Source organism: Bos grunniens, chromosome 13 (assembly GCF_055505025.1).
Source record: "Bos grunniens cultivar Pamir isolate PY7600 chromosome 13, Bosgru_T2T1.0, whole genome shotgun sequence".
Taxonomy (NCBI): domain Eukaryota; kingdom Metazoa; phylum Chordata; class Mammalia; order Artiodactyla; family Bovidae; genus Bos; species Bos grunniens.
Window position 1 is genome coordinate 54,863,626 of NC_141177.1, and position 19,715 is coordinate 54,883,340.

The following is a 19,715-nucleotide window of genomic DNA, read 5'->3' on the forward strand; positions in this document are numbered from 1 at the left end:
AAAGAGTGTGTGTGTGTGTATAGGGGTGGCAAAAACCTGATACGGGGTGTTGGCTGGCAGGCCAGGAGGTGAGGAGGGACGAGCACTGAGCAGCAGTATCAAGTCCCCATCTTCCCCTCCCTCCCATTTGGTAGCTTCCCTTCTCAGACATTCCCACACAAATGTGAGAAATGGGGAAAGTTTTCTGCAGCTGGGTGGCCCTTCTAAGCCCACTGGCTGGGGACATAGAGCTCTTAAAAAGGGAGAGGGTCTGCTTTCCCACCCATCCCTCCAGACTGGTGGCATGAAGCCAAGTCCCTGCCGACCATGGGGGTTTCAGTCCTGATAGCCCAGCCCAGCCTGAGAAGAAGGATCCAGACTGACTGACGGGGTGGGGGAGATGAAGGCAAATGAGCAAAGGGCCAGCTCTGCCCCTGCCTGCTTCTTGGAGGCAGGTGTCACTAGCTTGGCCTCAGTTAATGTTTTCTTGCAATACTATTTCTTTCACTAAGTTAGCTTGAGAGGTGTTGGCCCCCTCTCCGCTTCCCACACTGCTTGGAAGCAAGCAGGCCCAGCTGGCCTTTGTATTCTTAAGCATAATTTGGCTGCATATAATCTCTTAATGAACTAGTGGCTAAACACAGGACCCTGTAGCCACCCTTCCCCCCGAGCCCTCCTGGTGGACTGTCCATACTTGCACTGAATAGACAGCTCCTTGGAAGATGAGCCCAGACACCCTGTGCTGGTTTCACAGAGGCACACAGCCCTCCCAGAACCCCTTCCTTCTACTTCTTCATCTGCCTGTTGGCAGACAGGATGAAGACCATTCAAGTTGTTTCTAAAAATGAGGACTTTTCCCCCCAGAATTCTTGTGTTTGAAAGGCATATGCCTATAGTTTTGCTATAAACAGCAAATAAGGTTATGTCTGTAATAGATCATATGTAAAAGAAACTTGAAAGAAGTCTTCCCAAATTTGACAAGAATCTGAAAAGTCTTTACAGTGTTTCCCATGACAAATTGTGATTTTGAAAGATATCTGGGGGGAAAAAAATCACCCAGATGGGAGATACAAACAGAAACTAACATGGCTGGTTTGTCCATTTGAGGATTTTTTTAAAACCTTGGTTTTGGAGTCAAATCTCAACAGCTTGGTGTTGAGGCTAATTCCTTAAACCAGATGAGTCTGTCCTATTTGTTGCTAATTACAAGTGAATTTGGGAGTCCTGGCTTCTTCTGTTTCCCACTTTCTTTTTTATTAAATTTTTATTATTTCTTGGCTGCACTGTGGGGCAGGTGGGATCTTTGTTCCCCAACCAATCAAAACCATGCCCACTGCAGTGGAAGCATGCCAACCACTGGATCTCCAGGAAAGTCCCTCTCCCACATTCTTTTCTCTCCTGTTTTCCTCGCTTTATGTTTCATTAAGTTATATAAAAATCAGGATTCTAATGTACTAGCCCATGTCAGTGGGCTTTTTAAAGACTTTCCTTCATGCTATAAGTGTACTGGAGAGAACATGGAATTATTGGCCACCAGACCTGGAAGAACCTTCCTCCTGCTTCAATTTCAACTCAATTCATCAGACACTTACTGAAGAGCAGTTTTACACCTGGCCCTTGGGAGGCAATTGGGACTCAAAAGCTAATCACACCTCATGCTTGTCCATGATTTGTCTCTGGCCATGCCAGACTGGCCAGCTAAGCCAAAATGGTCAGCCTAGAGGTCAGCTGCCTATGACCCACACAGCCTGTCTTCAGCCAACAGGTAATTCCCACAGGTGGGTTTGAAAGGCATTTGTGGAGGGGAAAGCAAGGGCAGCAGGTCTAAACGAGTTCACTGACCTAAGAGGCCACGTTGACCAGTTAGCTGTCTGAAGAGCCAGGCTAGGGGTCTTGGAAAAGAAAGCATCAGATCAGATCAGATCAGTTTCTCAGTCGTGTCCGACTCTTTGCAACCCCATGAATCGCAGCACGCCAGGCCTCCCTGTCCATCACCAACTCCTGGAGGTCACTCAGACTCATGTCCATCGAGTCAGCGATGCCATCCAGCCATCTCATCCTCTGTCATCCCCTTCTCCTCCTGCCCCCAATCCCTCCCAGCATCAGAGTCTTTTCCAATGAGTCAACTCTTCACATGAGGTGGCCAAAGTACTGGAGTTTCAGCTTTAGCATCTTTCCTTCCAAAGAAATCCCAGGGCTGATCTCCTTCAGAATGAACTGGTTGGATCTCCTTGCAGTCCAAGGGACTCTCAAGAGTCTTCTCCAACACCACAGTTCAAAAGCATCAATTCTTTGGCGCTCAGCCTTCTTCACAGTCCAACTCTCACATCCATACATGACCACAGGAAAAACCACAGCCTTGACTAGATGGACCTTTGTTGGCAAAGTAATGTCTCTGCTTTTGAATATGCTATCTAGGTTGGTCATAACTTTCCTTCCAAGGAGTAAGCGTCTTTTAATTTCATGGCTGCAGTCACCATCTGCAGTGATTTTGGAGTCCAGAAAAATAAAGTCTGACACTGTTTCCACTGTTTCCCTATCTATTTCCCATGAAGTGGTGGGAGTGGATGCCATGATCTTCATTTTCTGAATGTTGAGCTTTAAGCCAACTTTTTCACTCTCCACTTTCACTTTCATCAAGAGGCTTTTTAGTTCCTTTTAACTTTCTGCCATAAGGGTGGTGTCATCTGCATATCTGAGGTTATTGATATTTCTCCCAGCAATCTTGATTCCAGTTTGTGTTTCTTCCAGTCCAGCGTTTCTCATGATATACTCTGCATATAAGTTAAATAAACAGAGTGACAGTATACAGCCTTGACTTACTCCTTTTCCTCTTTGGAACCAGTCTGTTGTTCCATGTCCAGTTCTAACTGTTGCTTCCTGACCTGCATACAAATTTCCCATGAAGTGATGGGACAAGATGCCATGATCTTCGTTTTCTGAATGTTGAGCTTTAAGCCAACTTTTTCACTCTCCACTTTCACTTTCATCAAGAGGCTTTTGAGTTCCTCTTCACTTTCTGCCATAAGGGTGGTGTCATCTGCATATCTGAGTTTATTGATATTTCTCCCCACAGTCTAAATTCCAGCTTGTGCTTCTTCCAGCCCAGCATTTCCCATGATGTACTCTGCATATAAGTTAAATAAGCAGAGTACAATATACAGCCTTGATGTACTCCTTTCCCTGTTTGGAACCAGTCTGTTGTTCCATGTCCAGTTCTTACTGTTGCTTCTTGACCTGCATAAGGTTTCTCAAGAGGCAGATCAGGTGGTCTGGTATTCCCATCTCTTTCATAATTTTCCACAGTTTGTTGTGATCCACACAGTCAAAGGCTTTGGTGTAGTCAATAAAGTAGAAGTAGATGTTTTTTCTTGAACTCTCTTGCTTTTTCGATGATCCAATGGATGTTGACAATTTAATCTCTGGCTCCTCTGGCTTTTCTAAATCCAGCTTGAACATCTGGAAGTTCACAGTTCACTTACTGTTGAAGCCTGTACACATGTACACCCATGGCTGATTCATGTCAATGTATAGCAGAAACCACTAAAATATTATAAAGTAATTAGCCTCCAGTTAAAATAAATTAATTTTTTAAGTGTAAGGGTAAAATAGGACATATTTGTGAAAGTGTGCTGCAACTGCTGAAGTATATACAAATGGAAAGTATTGTTATTTTTATTGAAGTATAATTGATTTACAGTATTATACTAGTTTCAAGTGTACAACACAATGACAATATTATTATGGATTATTGATTATAGTCCATTTAAAATTATTACAAAATAATAGCAGTATTTCCCTGTTCTGTACAGTATATCCCTGTTGTTGACCTATTTTATACATAGTAATTTGTACCTCTTAATCCTCTACTCCTTTCTTGCTCCTGCTCCCTTCCCTCTCCCCACTGATAACCACTAGTCTCTTCTCTGTATCGGTGAATCTGTTTCTGTTTTGTCGTATTTGTGTTATTTTTTAGATTCCACATATAAAGTGATATCTGTGTCACTGCATAGAAAGTACAGTGCTTGTCTTTCTCTGTATGACTTATTTTACTAAAAATACTATCCTCTAGATCCATTCACATTGTTGCAAATAGCAGAATTTCATTCTTTTGTATGACTGAGTAGTATTCCATTGTGTGTGTGTGTGTGTGTGTGTACACATACATACCACATCTTTATCCACTCATCTGTTGATGGACACTTATATTGCTTCCATATCTTGGCAATTGTAAATAATGTTGCTATGAATATTAGGGTGCGTGTATCTTTTCAAATTATTGTGGGTTGGTTTTTTGTTTTTCAGATATATACCCAGGAGTAGGATTGCTGGGTCACGTGGTGGTTCTATTTTTAGTTTTCTGAGAAGCCTCCATACTGTTTTCCTCAGTGGCTGCGCTAATTCACACTCTCACAAACAATCTACCAGGGTTCCTTTTGCTCCACGTCCTCACCGTTTGTTACTTGTGTTCTTTTTTGATGATAGGTTGCTTGCATGTCTTGACTATTGTAAACAGTGCTGCTGTGAACGTTAGGGTGCATGTATCTTTTCACACTAGTGTTTTCATTTTCCTCAAATATATACCCAGGAGTAGAATTGCTGGATTATATGGCAGTTCTCTTTTTAGTTTTTCATTATCATTTTTTTAATATGCTGTATCCTTACTGTTTTTTATCTTGGGGAAAAATTCATTAAGAGTGGAGTGCCTTTAGTAATAGTAAAGGACAGGGAAGCCTGGAATACTGCACTCCATGGGGTCACAAAGAGTTGAACATGACTTAGCGACTGAACAACAATGCACAACAATGAAAAATGATTATTTTTTAATATACTGTATTATTATTGTTTTTTATCTTCGGAAAAATTCATCAAGAATGCCTTTACTTACTAGTGGTAAGGTGATGAATGGCCATTTTTATGTATTTTGTTTGTCTAGGGAAAACTCTCTCTTTTTCTTTACTCTTATGCTGCTATCACACTCACAATGCTTGTGGTGTGGTTAGATTTTCCACACAAAGCAATTCTGACACTAACTGCCTAGAGGCAGCACAAGTTCAGGTTAAGGGCTCAGGTTGAGGACTGCCCTACTCTTCAGACACCAATCACACATCCCCAGTTTACCCCACAACTTCTGGCTGACTTGTCTACAAATTGGAGGTTCCCATGATCCCCTTCTTGGATTTGGTCATTTGCTAGAAGAGCTTACAGAACTCAGGAAAACACATTTACCAGTTTATTACATGATACAGGAAATGAGAAAGGACATAGATGGATAGCCAGATGGAGAGATTCATAGGGCAAGGTCTGGGAAGGTCCCAAGTGCAGGAGCTCCTAGCCCTGTGGAACTGAGATGCACATTATCCCAGCATATGGATATGTTTACTAGCCCAGAAGCTTTTTGAACCCCATATGTTTGAAATTTTATGGATGCTTCATCATGTAGGCATGCTCAATCATTAACTCAGTCTTCAGCCCCTCTCTCATTCCCAGAGGATGAGGATGGAGATGAAAGTTTTAAGCTTCCAATCATGGCTTGATCTTTCTGGTGACAAGTCCCCATTCTGAAGCCATCCAAGAGCCCAACAGAGTCACCTCATTAAAACAAAAGACATTCCTATCACTCAGGAATTCTAAGGGGTTTAAGAGCTCTGTGTCAGGAACCAGGGTTGAAGTCCAAATATAAGAACAAAAAATGCTCCCAGTGCTCTTTAAGGAAAAATTACAGGAGTTTAAGGAGCTCTGTGCTGGAAATGGAAGACAGAGACCTATATATATATATATAACTTTTTTCCTATTATTTCATAGCAATGCTTTCACGGTTGATGGTTTCTCCATTGCCTGAAGTGATGGCTATCATTCCCTGGTTGGGCTTTTGATTCTGTTGGGGAGCTTTTAAAGCCACCCATGCTCAGGTCTGACTCCCAGCAATTCTCGTTTAATTGATCTGGAGCCTATGTATGTATGTTTTTTAAGGTTTCTAGGTATTTATTGTGCATCCAGCTGAAGAGCCTCTGAGCTGAAGGAAGCTCATTCCACTGTCAGATAGTAAGCAGATGTTTATTTTCTGTGCCTGTGTGTCTATTTCTGATTTGTAAATAAGTGCATTTGTATCATTTTTTTGAGATTCCACATGTAAGCAATATCATATGATGTTTGTCTTTCCCTGTCTGGCTTCCTTCACTTAGTATGATAATCTTGATCATGATAATCATGTTGCTGAAATTGGCTCCCTGCATTTTAAGCCTGATTTCTCCTATGTGGAGGCCACATAGTTCCATAACCAGGTGCTGTAAGATGTAGTAATATCTGGATAAGACCCCAGGCCCTGTACCTTTATGGACAATACAGGTTAAGTCAACACTTGGGGGTGAGGAGTATGACTGAAAGCCAATCCTTCAATGGCATAATCCATTTCCATCTTTTCCTGTGTGCTTAGTCGCTCAGTCATGTCCGATTTTTTGCGACCTCATGGATTGTAGCCTGCCAGGCTCCTCTGTCCATGGGTATTCTTCCAGGTAAGAATACTGGAGTGGGTTGCCATGCTCACCTCCAGAGGATCTTCCCAACCAAGGGATGGAACCCAGGTGGATTCCTTACCATCTTAGCCACCAGGTAGTCCCATCTTTTCATAGATAAATGGAAATGACCGTGAACTTCAAACATCTATTCTTTTAACCCAAACTACGTGTATCGCAACTCAAATGCCCCTGAGCTGAGCTCCAGAAAGTGTCCATGGCCATTCCAATGCTACGTCATCAAGAAGGGAAGTTTAGCAGAGGGAAGGTCAGTGCAGAAATAGACAGTAGACATAACTGATTGCAATTATAATAGCTCCATTATGCAACTGTGACTGTGTACACATATTATCAGCAATCATCCTAGAGCCCTAGAAGAGATCCCAAGAAGTGACAGGCCCTGAAGTTTAAGCTTCATTAACATCATGATGAAGCCACCTTTTTTTCCTCCTGCCCAACTGCTTATCATGAGTATGAACTACAGGAGAAATAAGATAAATAAGACCAGTAACCTAAATTATTGCTGTGCCATAAATTGTTTCTGGCTCCAAAGATGAAGAGCACATATGCATGGCATATGTGAGTCTGTTTTAGTTTATTTTTTTAGTTGGATGTCATTCATTTTTTCAATTTCTTCATTTTTGGTCTACTGGCAGAAACGGCACCCTTCATGAGAGTTGTTAGCTTTGTTTCTGTTTTTTATTTTTTGAGGCTGCTGAATGAAGTCCAAAGAGGAAATTTACCTGCTCTTCCTGACTTTAGGATATAAGCTGTGGGGGAGAAACTAGGAGTGGAAAAATGTTCCAGTGTATGTTCCCACCTTCCTCTAAGGAGTATGGTTTCTTATGTGTATTTAAAATCATCCATCACTTTCTTCTAGAAGAGAATATGGACCAGGAGCCAAAGTGACACCCAGGTGTTGGGAATTTGGGGAGAGTCCTTTTTATTTATACTGAGAGGTTCTAACCCAGTGCTCTGGCACTGCCTCTCTATGGCTGACAGAATCAGCCCTACATTGACCTGTATGTACTGAATTTCCCACAAACACTGCCAGAAAAACAAACAAAAACAAAGAAGTCAATGACAGAGGAGACTGCTTTATCACCCTGGGATGGGGTTTACAGTCACAGAGAATGGCTTGTGTGTTTTTCTTTTAATGGGAATTGTGCTTCTGAAACTGAGAGGTTCTACAAATAGGAATGATTTTGAAACTGCATTTTTATCAACTGTCTGTATGATGAGTTATAATGATGTCAGTGGTAAATTCTTCTAATGATGAATAATTCCTCTAAAAGGGGATTGGGTTTGCAATGATTTATTTGTATCTTCTAAAGCCACTAATACAACCAGTCTGGGACCAGTGGATGATGCCATGATTCCAGGAAACGTTCCCACATGTGCAAAGCTAGGCTTTGATGCTCAATTTGCTATTTTTGCTGTTCCTCTTTCATCATTTCGTTCCGGCAATGTATGTTTTCCAGGGGTTGTGCTTTTTGTATTATTTAGTGCCTACATATGCTGTGGGGCTGAGCCTTTCCTCCGATGATCTACAACATATGTTATAGTTAAAGGGGAAAAAATAGGTTTGCACCAAGCAAAACAATTACCAAATTTATTCTATTTCTTTCTATCTTTTGTCAAGTCTGTGCATTTGTTTACGTCAACCTTTTCTGCCACTCATTACAGCTATTTGTGCCCGTTGGTAAAGGGTTATATGAATGCATTTCTGCTGACGTGCTTGAATGTTACACACACGTCTTTGCAACTGCATCTTCTTACATTGATAGGAGTCACGTCTTTGCAATAGAACCTCATGAATCTGCAAAGCTCATTCTTGAATTTTCTAGAAATGTATTTGCAAAGTAGGATCTCAGTTTTTACTTTGTTCAGAAAATATTTTTGAGTCTGACATGCGGTAGATTTTCATCCTTCTTGAAAGCACTTTCCTTGGTTCCAGTGAGAAAATAATACTTCATGGTTTAAAATTAGCTGTCAGTTACTGCATCAAGCAATGCTCACTTTGGGCCAGTCCCTCCCAACAGATGCTAATCTGCTTTGAAAGCATTGTGGAAATCAACTCAGAAGTTTCTCTTTTGACAAATATCACATTACCTTTGAATAATGAAGGCTTCTAAATTTCTACTCAGGTTGGGCTTTGGAAATAGTCATCCCAACAGAAGGAGAGTAGCCAATTTTTTAGTTAAATTGTATGATTGTTTAAAGGTCTTAGGGCTGAGGCTGATGGAAACTGTGGGAGATCTAATTTCTCTGCCATTGCCCGGAAATAATGATTATTTAACTAAATGGTGAGTCTTTGTCTAACATCCTCAAAATGCAATCTTCTTCACAAAGCAGTGTCTTTTCAAAAATCCCATCGAGAGACAATTTTCAAACTTCCTAACTTTAAGCAAAACATACATGCACAGAGTCAATAGGGTATTGTCAAATGAATTCTCTTATTTTTGATTCTCAATGCCAGTGTGGGGGTGGGAGAGGGGTGCGTTATAAATGAGGATACTGCACTGAGGCTCAGAGAAGTTAGTGACTAGCCTCCTGTGGGAGAGGATCTCAGCATCTGTGTTATCACATTTGTTCTGGAGTGATGGTCACCTATGCAAGTGTCACCTGATTTGAAGGCATCTCTTTCTACAGAGTCGTTTGAAAGATGATGGGCAGTAGTAGCTGCAGAAATCCGATATTCTAAAGTATATTCCTATCTTTACCAATAAATCTGGGTATGACATATTTCTACCTCAGTTTCTTCACTAAATGAGGATTCATTCATTTATTTATTCAGGTGTTTGCTCATTCATCTAACAAATAATGAAAGAACACCTGCTGTGTGCAGATATTGTGCTGAGTGCTAGAGATGGGATCGTGAACAAAACTGAACACGGTACCGTATTTGTTTATAGATTATATTACAGTGGTGGAGTTCTGACAATCACTCACTCAACAGAACTAATAACTATGCAAACTCACAGGAAATTAAAATTGAATGTCAGTGCTTTGAGGACAAGTTACCTGAGGGCCTGAGAGAGTTTCACTGGGAAACCTACTTGTTCTGTGACATCAAGGAGGGCTTCCTGAGAAGACAGTAGATGAGCAGAGGTCTTATTAATAAAGACGAGTGGGTATGAACTAGGTAAAGGGAATGAGCAGAAGCAACACAATGTGCCAGCTTAAAGTTGTTGCAGCAAAAAGGGGCACAACTATACTGAATTTGTTAGGCTAACAGTCATGCATCTTTATGTAGTAAGTGTAATGCGATTTATATCATTTGCAGTAATGATGTCCGTACTGCTTAACCGCTGGCTGCTCATCACAGAGCCTTGTTCTAACCTGGCACTAGACCTTCTGAAAACCAGCTGGCCTGCATTAGAAGCCTCACCATCCAGTCTTAGCTGGAAATTTTCTTTATTCTCAAGGCTATGAGCTCATCCCCACACCAGATGGGTTCCTAATAAATGATGATTGTGCAATCTGATTATTTTCGTCATGCTAGCTCTCTTTGGAAGATGGGAGATGGAAGCAGGGCATGGGATCTCTTTATCATCTTTCTAAGTTGGAAGGGAATTTCCTCATTATGTTTGCACACCGTGCATTTTGAGAGAAAAGATACAGTGTAGAACTAGGCAGTTCTGCCCTAAGAGTCCACTAACAGTAATGGGTTTTTAGATTTATTTATTTGGCTGCACCAGGTCTCAGTTTTGGCACACAGGATCTTTTAGTTGCGGCATGTGAGATCTAGTTCCCTGACCAGGGATCGAACCTGGGCCTCCTGCATTGAGAGTGCAGAGTCTTAACTACTGGACCACCAGGAAGTCCCAATAGCAATTTAACTGTAAACAATCAATTCATTTTCCTCACCAGGTACATGAATTAAAGTAACTGGGGCTTCTGCAGTAGATACCTTGGAAATCTCAGTGACTTATCACAACAGAAATGTAGTTTTCACTCATAGTAAGTCTAACTTGTTCTGGTTTGCATACAGCCCTCCCCAGAATCATTCAGGGTCATCTCATGACTTGTCCCTCCTCTAAGGTCTCAGTGTCCTATTTATTTAATAAAGAAGAACAGGGCAGGGAAGTGCCCTTAGAGTTTTTCATGGTCCAGATCTCAAAGTAGAACTCTTCCCTTATATTCACATAACATTGGCCAGAAGATGGTCACATGACCACCCCCACCTGCTAGGAAAGCTGGGAAGAACAGGTAGGTGGGTACCTGGCCCACCTATTGCAGCGGGCTTGGGGCATGTACCCTAAGTCAGTGAACTAGGTATGAAATCCCAATCCCCAGAGCACATCTTCTCATCCAGGAAACAAATAACTCTATTTACCACCTACTGTTATCTTTAGGGGACTTCCTTTGTGACTCAGATGGTAAAGAATTGCCTACAATGCAGGAGACCTGGGTTATCTTTAGGATTGAATGAGGCATTACATATAAAATACTTAGAGCGAGTATGATAAATAATACCAGCTCAATAGATGTTAAGCTATTATTATTAATGTATTCATTTGCTATAAAATAAGAGCAAATTTAAAGGTGCCTGAGCCTTTTGTATCATCCACACTGAGAAATGAATGGGGATATAAAACAATATTGTTTAAATTCTAAATGAAGGAAAAAAATACTCAATTTCCAAAATTTGTGCAAGATTGTTCTTCGTGAGTCTCCTTTCAGTTTCCAGGGATAATTTAAGGAAGTCTTTTGACAGACAATTATGTCAGGAAGTAAGCTGTGACCCAAGATTCAAAGTAGGCAATCTTGGTAATTTAGGTAGTGGTGGCCTCTGGGGACCCAGCGCTGAATGAGAGTCCCAAGGTTGGTGTTTCCTAGAAATCTGAAGGGCCCTCTGATCTATCCTCCCCGCCACGCCTGGATCCAAGCATGGGGGCTGCCTCTCCAATACCAGGCAGCTTTGTTTGTGCTTTCTAGGCGAGCATTTGCTTTGCGATTTCCCTGTTTCAGGGCAAGCACTGTGGCTTTTTTGAGCAGCATCTGCTGGTTTGGGCCAAATTACCTGCAGTTTGCTTTCTCTCTTGGCCAAGTCCAGAGGGCAGGGTACCTCCCACCCCCAGCATTTTCCAAGCAAGAGGCTGTCCTTGTTGCTCTCCAGGCCTGGGGTGAAAATTATACCTGACACTTCATGTGAGGGCTCTGATCCAGGCATAGCAGCAGAGGGGCAGCAAGTGCCAGCTCTCATGGTGTGCTCAGAGGCAGGTCTAGAGGATCCTGATGAGGTAGATATGACCTCCTTGAACCCCTGAGGTTACATTTAGTTTCCTCCTGTGCCCACGAAACCTTAGCTAAACCCGTGGAAAAAAAAAAAAAATTGGCTCAGCTGTTGTGTCACAACCTGGCCTTGCTCTTAAATGTCACTGCAGGGTATTGAGATCAAATCTTAAAAAACAAACAAACAAACAAACAAAAAAACCCAGCTTTTGAAGAAGGTGGATAGACATTACCTGATTATCATTGAGAGAAGAGGTTGCTGAGAAAAGATAGTGAAAATTCCAGCCCTTGTTTTCTAATAAATTTCCCTTATTTAAGCCACTTTGTAGAATAAAATACTTGGAGTGCTGGGGAATTTCGTTAACTTAGTCAAGAGTAATTCCTTCTCTTCTGCCAAGGCTATATTGCAAGCAACCAAGGAAACTACTTGTTGAGACTGGTGGTGACTATAAAACTAAAGTAATTGTTTATTGAGTTATGCTCCAAGCACTTTGCTGTGGCTGTTGTTCAGTCACTAAGTTATTTCCAACTCTTTTGCAACCCCATTGTCTGTAGCCTGGCAGGTTCCTCTGTCCATAGAATTATCCAGGCAAGAATACTAGAGTGGATTGCCATTTCCTTCCCCAGGGTATCTTCCCTATGTAAGAATCATACCTTCATCTCCTACATTGGCACGTGGATTCTTTATTCCTGAGTCACCAGGAAAGTCCTCTAAGTGCTTTACATATACATTAATTTTCTCCATGATCCTTTAATGTAGCTACTATTATTATCCCCTTTTATAGGTAAGAAAAGGGAGGTTAGGTCACCCAACCCAAGGTCTTGCAACTCCTAAGAAACAATCAGAGGCCAGGTATCTAGTGATTGTAGAAATCACCTGTTCACATTCTGCATTACTAGCCATCTACCGCAAGGAGGTCCCTTATGTTGCCACCCTTGGCTCCCACAGCCATTTGAGTGATGAGTATTGGGTCACCATGTCTTGACATATTTGATAATCCTTGCAATACAGTCATTGGGAGGCCTTTGTCTCCTAGAATTCCCTATCTGCAGTTTCTTTGTTGTGTTTGGGATTGAAGGATAAAAACGGGGCTCTTTTTCATTGCCTGAAATCTAGTGAAATACACAGCCATTTCTGCCTCCTGGGCTAGATTCTATTACCTTGGTCTAAGTTAGAGGTTCTTGATAATAATAGCTGACAATTACTTAAGGATCCATATATGTGCCTTTTTGGGCTTCCCTTGTGGCTCAGCTGGTAAAGAACCCACCTGCAATGCAGGAGACCTAAGTTTGATCCCTGGATTGGGAAGATTCCCCTGGAGAAGGGAAAAGCTACACACTCCAGTATTCTGGCCTGGAGAATTCCGTGGACTGTATAGTCCATGGGGTCGCAAAGAGTCAGACGTGACTGAGTGACTTTCACTTCACTGTATGTGCCTTTCACATGTTTATACTTAATCTTCAAGGCTACCAGAGGAGAGGATACCATTACAGTCCACCTTTATACATGAGGTAACTGAGTCACCATGAACTTAATGTAACTGAGTCACCATGAACTTAAATGTCTCTTACTCAAGATCAAACAGCCGGCAAGCTGTGGAGCCAAGATTCAGACCAAGTCAGTTTGACTTCAAAGTTCAGAATCTGAAGCAATGTTAGGCACATTAGCTGATGCTGGGGTGCTGACTGCAAATCTGTTTTTGTGGAATCCTTGCATCACCTCCTTGTTGCTTCTGTTTCAGTTTCACAGTCACCTTGTTTACAGCCATGTTAACCATAAATGCAAATGTCCTTGGCTTGTTTCATTCATGACATAGTTCTTAATTGGAGCAGGGCAGCATGGTACTTATGGAACTTGTTGAATCTCCGCTCTAACAAGTAATAGCTATGTGACCATTATCTTGTTACTGAGCCTCAGTTTTCTCCACTGTAAAATGGGGATACATAAGACCTCACAATTGTGTTGTCATGAGTGAGATATTAACATAAAACTCTTAACATCATTCTGGTGAACAGGAAACATTCAATAAAAGGAAGTTCTGTGGTGGCTCAGATGTAAAAAATCTGTCCAGGTTCAATCCCTGTGTTGGGAATTCCCCTCGAGAAGGGCATGACAACCCACGCCAGTATTCTTGCCTGGAGAATTCCATGGACAGAGGAGCCTGGTGGGCTGTACAGTCCATGGGCTTGCAAAGAGTCAGACACAACTGAGTGACTCACACTTTCACTGTCATTGTCATTATTGGGGTGGCTCAGTGGTAAAGAACCCACCTACCAATGCAGGAGACCTAGGATGTTCATGTTTGATCCCTGGGTCGGGGAAGATCCCCTGGAGGAGGGCTTGGCAACCCACTCCAGTATTCTTGCCTGGAGAATCCCATGGACAGAGGAGCCTGGAAGGCTACATAGTTCATAGGGTCACAAAAAGTTGAACACAACTGAAGTGACTTAGCATGCACCCATTGCCATTGTTAACGTTGCTCTTTTACATTTGAATCAGCAAACATTGACTAAGTTCCAACAGTCAGTATACTAATACTGAGAGAAAAACAAAAGCCTCGGTAAGGTATTTGCTACAAGTTTCAAACCAGCTGCGTAAATCAGTCAGGTGAGTAGAAGAAAGATAACTAGGGATGTGTGGCAGTAGCAGATAGAGACCAAGTAAGAAGTTCAGACAACAAATCCTGTGGGATTTCAGAGAAAGAAGGGGCAAGACCTCAGAGCTGAATCAGGGAGGAAGACAAAGACCAGACAGGATTTAGCTAGGCTATAGGAGAAGGAAAGTTTCCCAAATAGAAAAATTATTACAAATACTGGAAAAGATGTAGGAGAAACAACATCCGATGTATTCACAGTTGCCATATATGATCAACTTTCTAAGTGGCTAGCAATACAGAGGAAGGGAGGGAGAGTTTGGGGCCAGAGAGATACAAGGACCAAAATAGGACTGAATGGAATGGGGAAGTGAAAGGAGCAAAAAAGCTAGTGATTTACTCAACCCCATGAATTAATATTGCAGCCAGAAATAACACCAAGGATTCCCAGTTCCCAGCTAGATTCTCAATATGAGACACTTTCCCCCAGCAAAGGAAGGCTTACATCCCCTCCTTTTTCTTTAGACTCTGCTTATGATGAAGTACAAGCCAAAGAGAAGCAGGAAGATTTATAAACATTAACAGTCGGGCAGAAGAGCCTTTCAAAGGAGCCTGTCTGTTTGTTGAATCTTTCAGCTTCAAGACACAGTTGCCTTCCTACACCCATCCATACAGTCAGGGCCACCCCAGGAGAGAGCGCTGATCTTGTTATTAACCAACTGTTTGGCTCACTCTCTGGTTCAGGGCATGCTGACTCTTTCCAGGACTTTCTAAGCCAGTTGTTTAGCAAGAATGTTCTGGATAAAGCAGACACTCAGTTCTCAGGAACTGAGGAAGTACCCAGTGTAGGGGCTGGAGAACATGGAACTCATTGTGAATCTCAGTTTTCAAAAATGCTCAGTCTCCTGCTTTCTGTCCCTCCCAAACACTTGATGAGGCCAAGACTCAGAGAGAGTCCATTTGTTTTATTTTTCTCCTCCGACCTTATACAGTCCTCCAAATCATTTATAATGCTCAGAAATGCATGTCAGTTTATTTGTACACTGCTAAATGCATTTTCTGTGCCACCGGAAAAAATAAACAGCCATACATCCACAATTATTTCCCTTTTTTCCAGTTAGTTATTTTTTTCAGTTTCTTGAGGTGTAACTGCTATATAGCACTGTATCAGTTTAAGATGTACAGCATAATGACTTGCTTACATATACTGTTGAGTGATTGATTACTGCAGTAAGTTTTATGAACATAGTTCATCTTGCATGCTTGCTAAGTCGCTTCAGTAATATCTGACTCTTTGCAACCCTATGAACCGTAGCCCACCAGGCTCCTCTGTCCATGGGATTCTCCAGGAAAGAATACTAGAGTGAGTTGCCATGCCCTCCTCCAGGGGATCTTCCCCACCCAGGGGTTGAACCTGTGCTTCCTGTGGCTCCTGTATTACAGGAGGATTCTTTACCACTGAGCCACAGGGGAAGCCCATCATCTTGCAAAGATACCAAAAACAAAAAGAGAGAAAGGAAAAAACTGTTTTTCCTTGTGATAAGAAGTCTTGGGGTTTGCTCTTTTAACAGCTTTCACATAGCATCTGCTGCTGCTGCTGCTAAGTCGCTTCAGTCATGTCCGACTCTGTGCGACCCCATAGACGGCAGCCCACCAGACTCCCCCATCCCTGGGATCCTCCAGGCAAGAACACTGGAGTGGGTTGCCATTTCCTTCTCATACAGTAGTGTTAACTACAATCATCATGACATATGTTAAACTACATCCCCAGTATTATTTATCTTATAACTGAAAATTTATACCTTTTGACTACTACTACTACTAAGTCACTTCAGTTGTGTCCGACTCTGTGTGACCCCATAGACAGTTTTCATCCAATTCCTCCCGCCTCCCACCCCTGCCTCTGGTAGTCACAAACATGATCTCTTTTTCTATGAGTTGGTGGGGTTTTTGTTGCTGTGTTTTTTAGATTCCACAGATAGGAGCGATCATACATTACTTGTCTTTCTCCATCTGACTCTTTTCACTTAGCACAATGCCCTCAAGGTCCATCCATGTTGTTACAAAAGGCAGGATTTCCCTCTTTTCTTATGGATGAATAATATTTCATTGTGTATGTATACCACGACTTCTTTATGTATATATCCATCACTATGGACTCTTAAGCTTATTTCCATGTCTTGGCCATTGTAAATAATGGGAGTGAACATGGGAGCCACTTGTAATTTTAGATTAGCATCATGGTGTACCTGAGATGAGCAGAGACTTGGTGTCAGACTGATTCAGGTCCAAATTACCTGTCTCCACCAAACATAGGTCCATCATCTACCTGTTGCATGAACCTGGCAGGCTCCATAGTTGTCCTGAGACTTGGTTTCCTCTTCTGTAAAATGCGGGTAACAGTCAATTTCTTGTAAGCTTGTTTTGAGGAAAGACATCCTCCCTAAAGCACTCAGCATATTGTGTTCCTATAGGAGATGCTCAATAAAGGGTAGCTGTTTCATTACTGAACTTCCCTGGTGGCTCAGATGGTAAAGCACCTGCCTACAATGTGGGAGACCCAGGTTCAATCCCTGGGCTGGGAAGATCCTCTGGAGAACGAAATGGCAACCCACTCCAGTACTCTTGCTTGGATATTCATTCATCACTTGAGCATTCTTGGAAATCCAGCTTTGCTAGGAAGGCCCTCTGCAGTAGCTTTAGAGATAAATGTGAAAGGGCTCAACAACATAAAAACCACCTTGCTGTTTTTTGCATGCATTACCAATTTCAAACCAAGAGCAGGAGAGCCTGGAAAATATAGAAATATTTTTTGGATGTACTACTTTATATTTAAGAACAATGTCCTTCCCCTCCTAGCATTGGCTACGAATCAGTACCTCTCTTCTCTCCAAGGGTGCCTTTCCAGCAGGCTGGGTCTCTCCACTATGAAGCAGTTTCTCGGTAGGGTCTTTAATACATGAGAAATTCTAAAACAACATATACCCCAGCAGGGCACTGGGTCCATGTTGGCAAGTAAGCCTGCATCAGGTGACACCTCCACTATTGCAGTGTGTTTTTAATTAAAGAAGGAATTGCAGCCCCGGACTTCAAGGTGAACTGCCCACCCCATGTGAAAGCCCTTGGGCTAATAGTACTACTCTTCTGGGACCAGAGGTCCTTGAGCCAGAGAGCGCCTTCTCCACTCCTGCACTGTTTCAGCCTCACCAGCCACCAGATTCTTCTTCACTTGTTTACATTTCAGGAACTTGGGTTAAAGGACGGTAGATGGTTAAGTAGCATTTAGGAGCAGAATTATTCCAGTCGGATAGAATGACTACCTTACACATTTGGACGTGATGTATGCTTTGTTAAGATCCATGACGTATGGAAAATGAAGCCAGTCCAAGAAAGAAAATCATGGCTAAGGCTTAAAGAATCAAAGTCAAGGTCCTTTATTAGGAGAAAATTCAAACTGCTTTAAAAAAAAAAATTCATTGGAGTTTAGTTGCTTTCCAGTGGTGTATTAGTTTCTACTGTGCAGCGCAGTAGAATATATATATATCCCCCCTTTTCTGGATTTCCTTCCCATTTAGGTCACGAAAGCATTCAGTAGACTTCCCTGTGCTATACAGTAGGTTCTCATTGGTTATCTGTTTTCTACACAGTATCCGTAGTGTGTCGGTGTCAATCCCAATCTCACAATTCATCCCACCACCACCCTTTCCCCCTTGGTGTCTGTACATTTGTTCTCTATGTCTGTGTCTCTACTTCCACTTTGTAAATAAGATCATTTATGCCAATTTTTTCAGATTCCACATATATGTGTTGATATATGATATTTGTTTTTCTCTCTTACTTCACTGAATATGACAGTCTCTAGGTCCATCCATGTCTCTACAAGTGAGCCAATTTCATTCCTTTTGATAGCTGGGTAATATTCCACTTTATTTATGTACAACATCTTTTTTATCCACTCCTCTGTTGATGCACAGATTGTTTCCATGTCCTGGCTACTGTAAATAGTGCTGTAATGAACTTTGGGGTGCATGCAAACTGCTTTTAAAGACAATGTGGTGATTATTTCTAGCCTGCCTGAGACCTAAAGTATCTCAAGTTAAAAGGGTAGCAACAGAATCAGATTGCACAGACCCCTAGTTTCACGTGGGTGCTCTGGGTGAATTTGATGCAGGGTTTTAGACCCCGGGAGTCTGTGATATACTCCAGGTGCGACCTTGGAGGAGCCTGACTGAGGACTGCATCACACAGGCTGCCAGCAGGAGGAGATGGGGGTATCCTGCCATAGGACTCTGACACCCCGTCTGAGTGGGCTCTGATGGTTGAGGGGCCATGCTTCTCACCTAGAGACCCATTCCCATTTCTTGAACAGCCAGAGCCATGAAGCACTATAGGGAGTTTTGAAAGAGGTATCTTATTTATTTCTGTACAAACCCAGAGAAAAGCAGTGAAGACTTGGTGGAGAAGTGAAAACTCCATACATTTGACTCTATTTCTGCCTTGACCTCCTAACACAGTTCTAGATGATTCCTCTTTTCTCTCTCTCGCTCGCTCGCTCTCGCGCGCGCTCTCTCTCTCTCTCTCTCTCTATATATATATATTGGTAAAGAAGGCGTGAGGACAGGTGGCTCCCTTGTGGTTATTCTTTCAAAATGAACTTCTTGTCTGATTATGATAGGCTGAGTTCTGAGATTTTTACGAAGGCTAAAAATTGCTGATGCTGCCAGGGTAACAACAACATGTAGCTTTTTCATTTCTTGGGGAACACCTGCCATAGCTCACTGTAGAATAGAAAGGGAAATGCTGCACACGTTACAGGAAAGTGTTCACAAGGTGATGGTATATGAGAACAAAAGTAGGATACACAACCCTTCAGACACAGGAATTCCTATTTCACAAAGAGAAGAACATTCATTTAGAAAAATCAGGTAGAAAACAGTGTTATGACCAAAGTAGGACATGTGGGCTTCCCATGTCAGGCACGAGGTTGTATGTTCTCAGATATAATTTAATTTTAAAAAACATTTATTCATTTGGTTGTTTCGGGTCTTTGTTATGGGGCTTGGTCTCAGTAACTGTAGCCAGGGACTTAGTTGTTGCATGGCATGTGGGATCTTAGTTCCCTGAACAGGGATCAAACCTGTGTCACCTACTGTTATCATCCTACCTTCAAACAGCATTGTTTAAAGAATGTCTTATATCTAATCTTGAGTGAGAAAATCAGATCTTGCTTGTTTTCCTATCTTCTCTGATGCTAGATGAACACTGTATTAAGTTAGTTGAATTTCAGTGAAGGAGATAAGGAAAGAGAGATGAAATCTGTTCAGATTCAGCCTTTCCTCAAGTTAAAACCAGTCTTTGAGTCACTAATCAAGATGATGCCAGAAATAAC

The 19,715-nt window shown here is 42.0% G+C and overlaps 1 protein-coding gene and 1 non-coding gene across 8 annotated transcripts in view; one reads left to right on the forward strand and one right to left on the reverse strand.

The window, feature by feature from the left end:
• Positions 1 to 19,715, forward strand: part of FRMD4A (FERM domain containing 4A) — a 521,947-nt gene that overhangs the window by 191,351 nt on the left and 310,881 nt on the right. The window lies entirely within an intron of this gene.
• Positions 10,246 to 10,318, reverse strand: TRNAE-CUC (transfer RNA glutamic acid (anticodon CUC)). Its single transcript has one exon. It is a non-coding gene; the product is annotated as a tRNA-Glu (tRNA).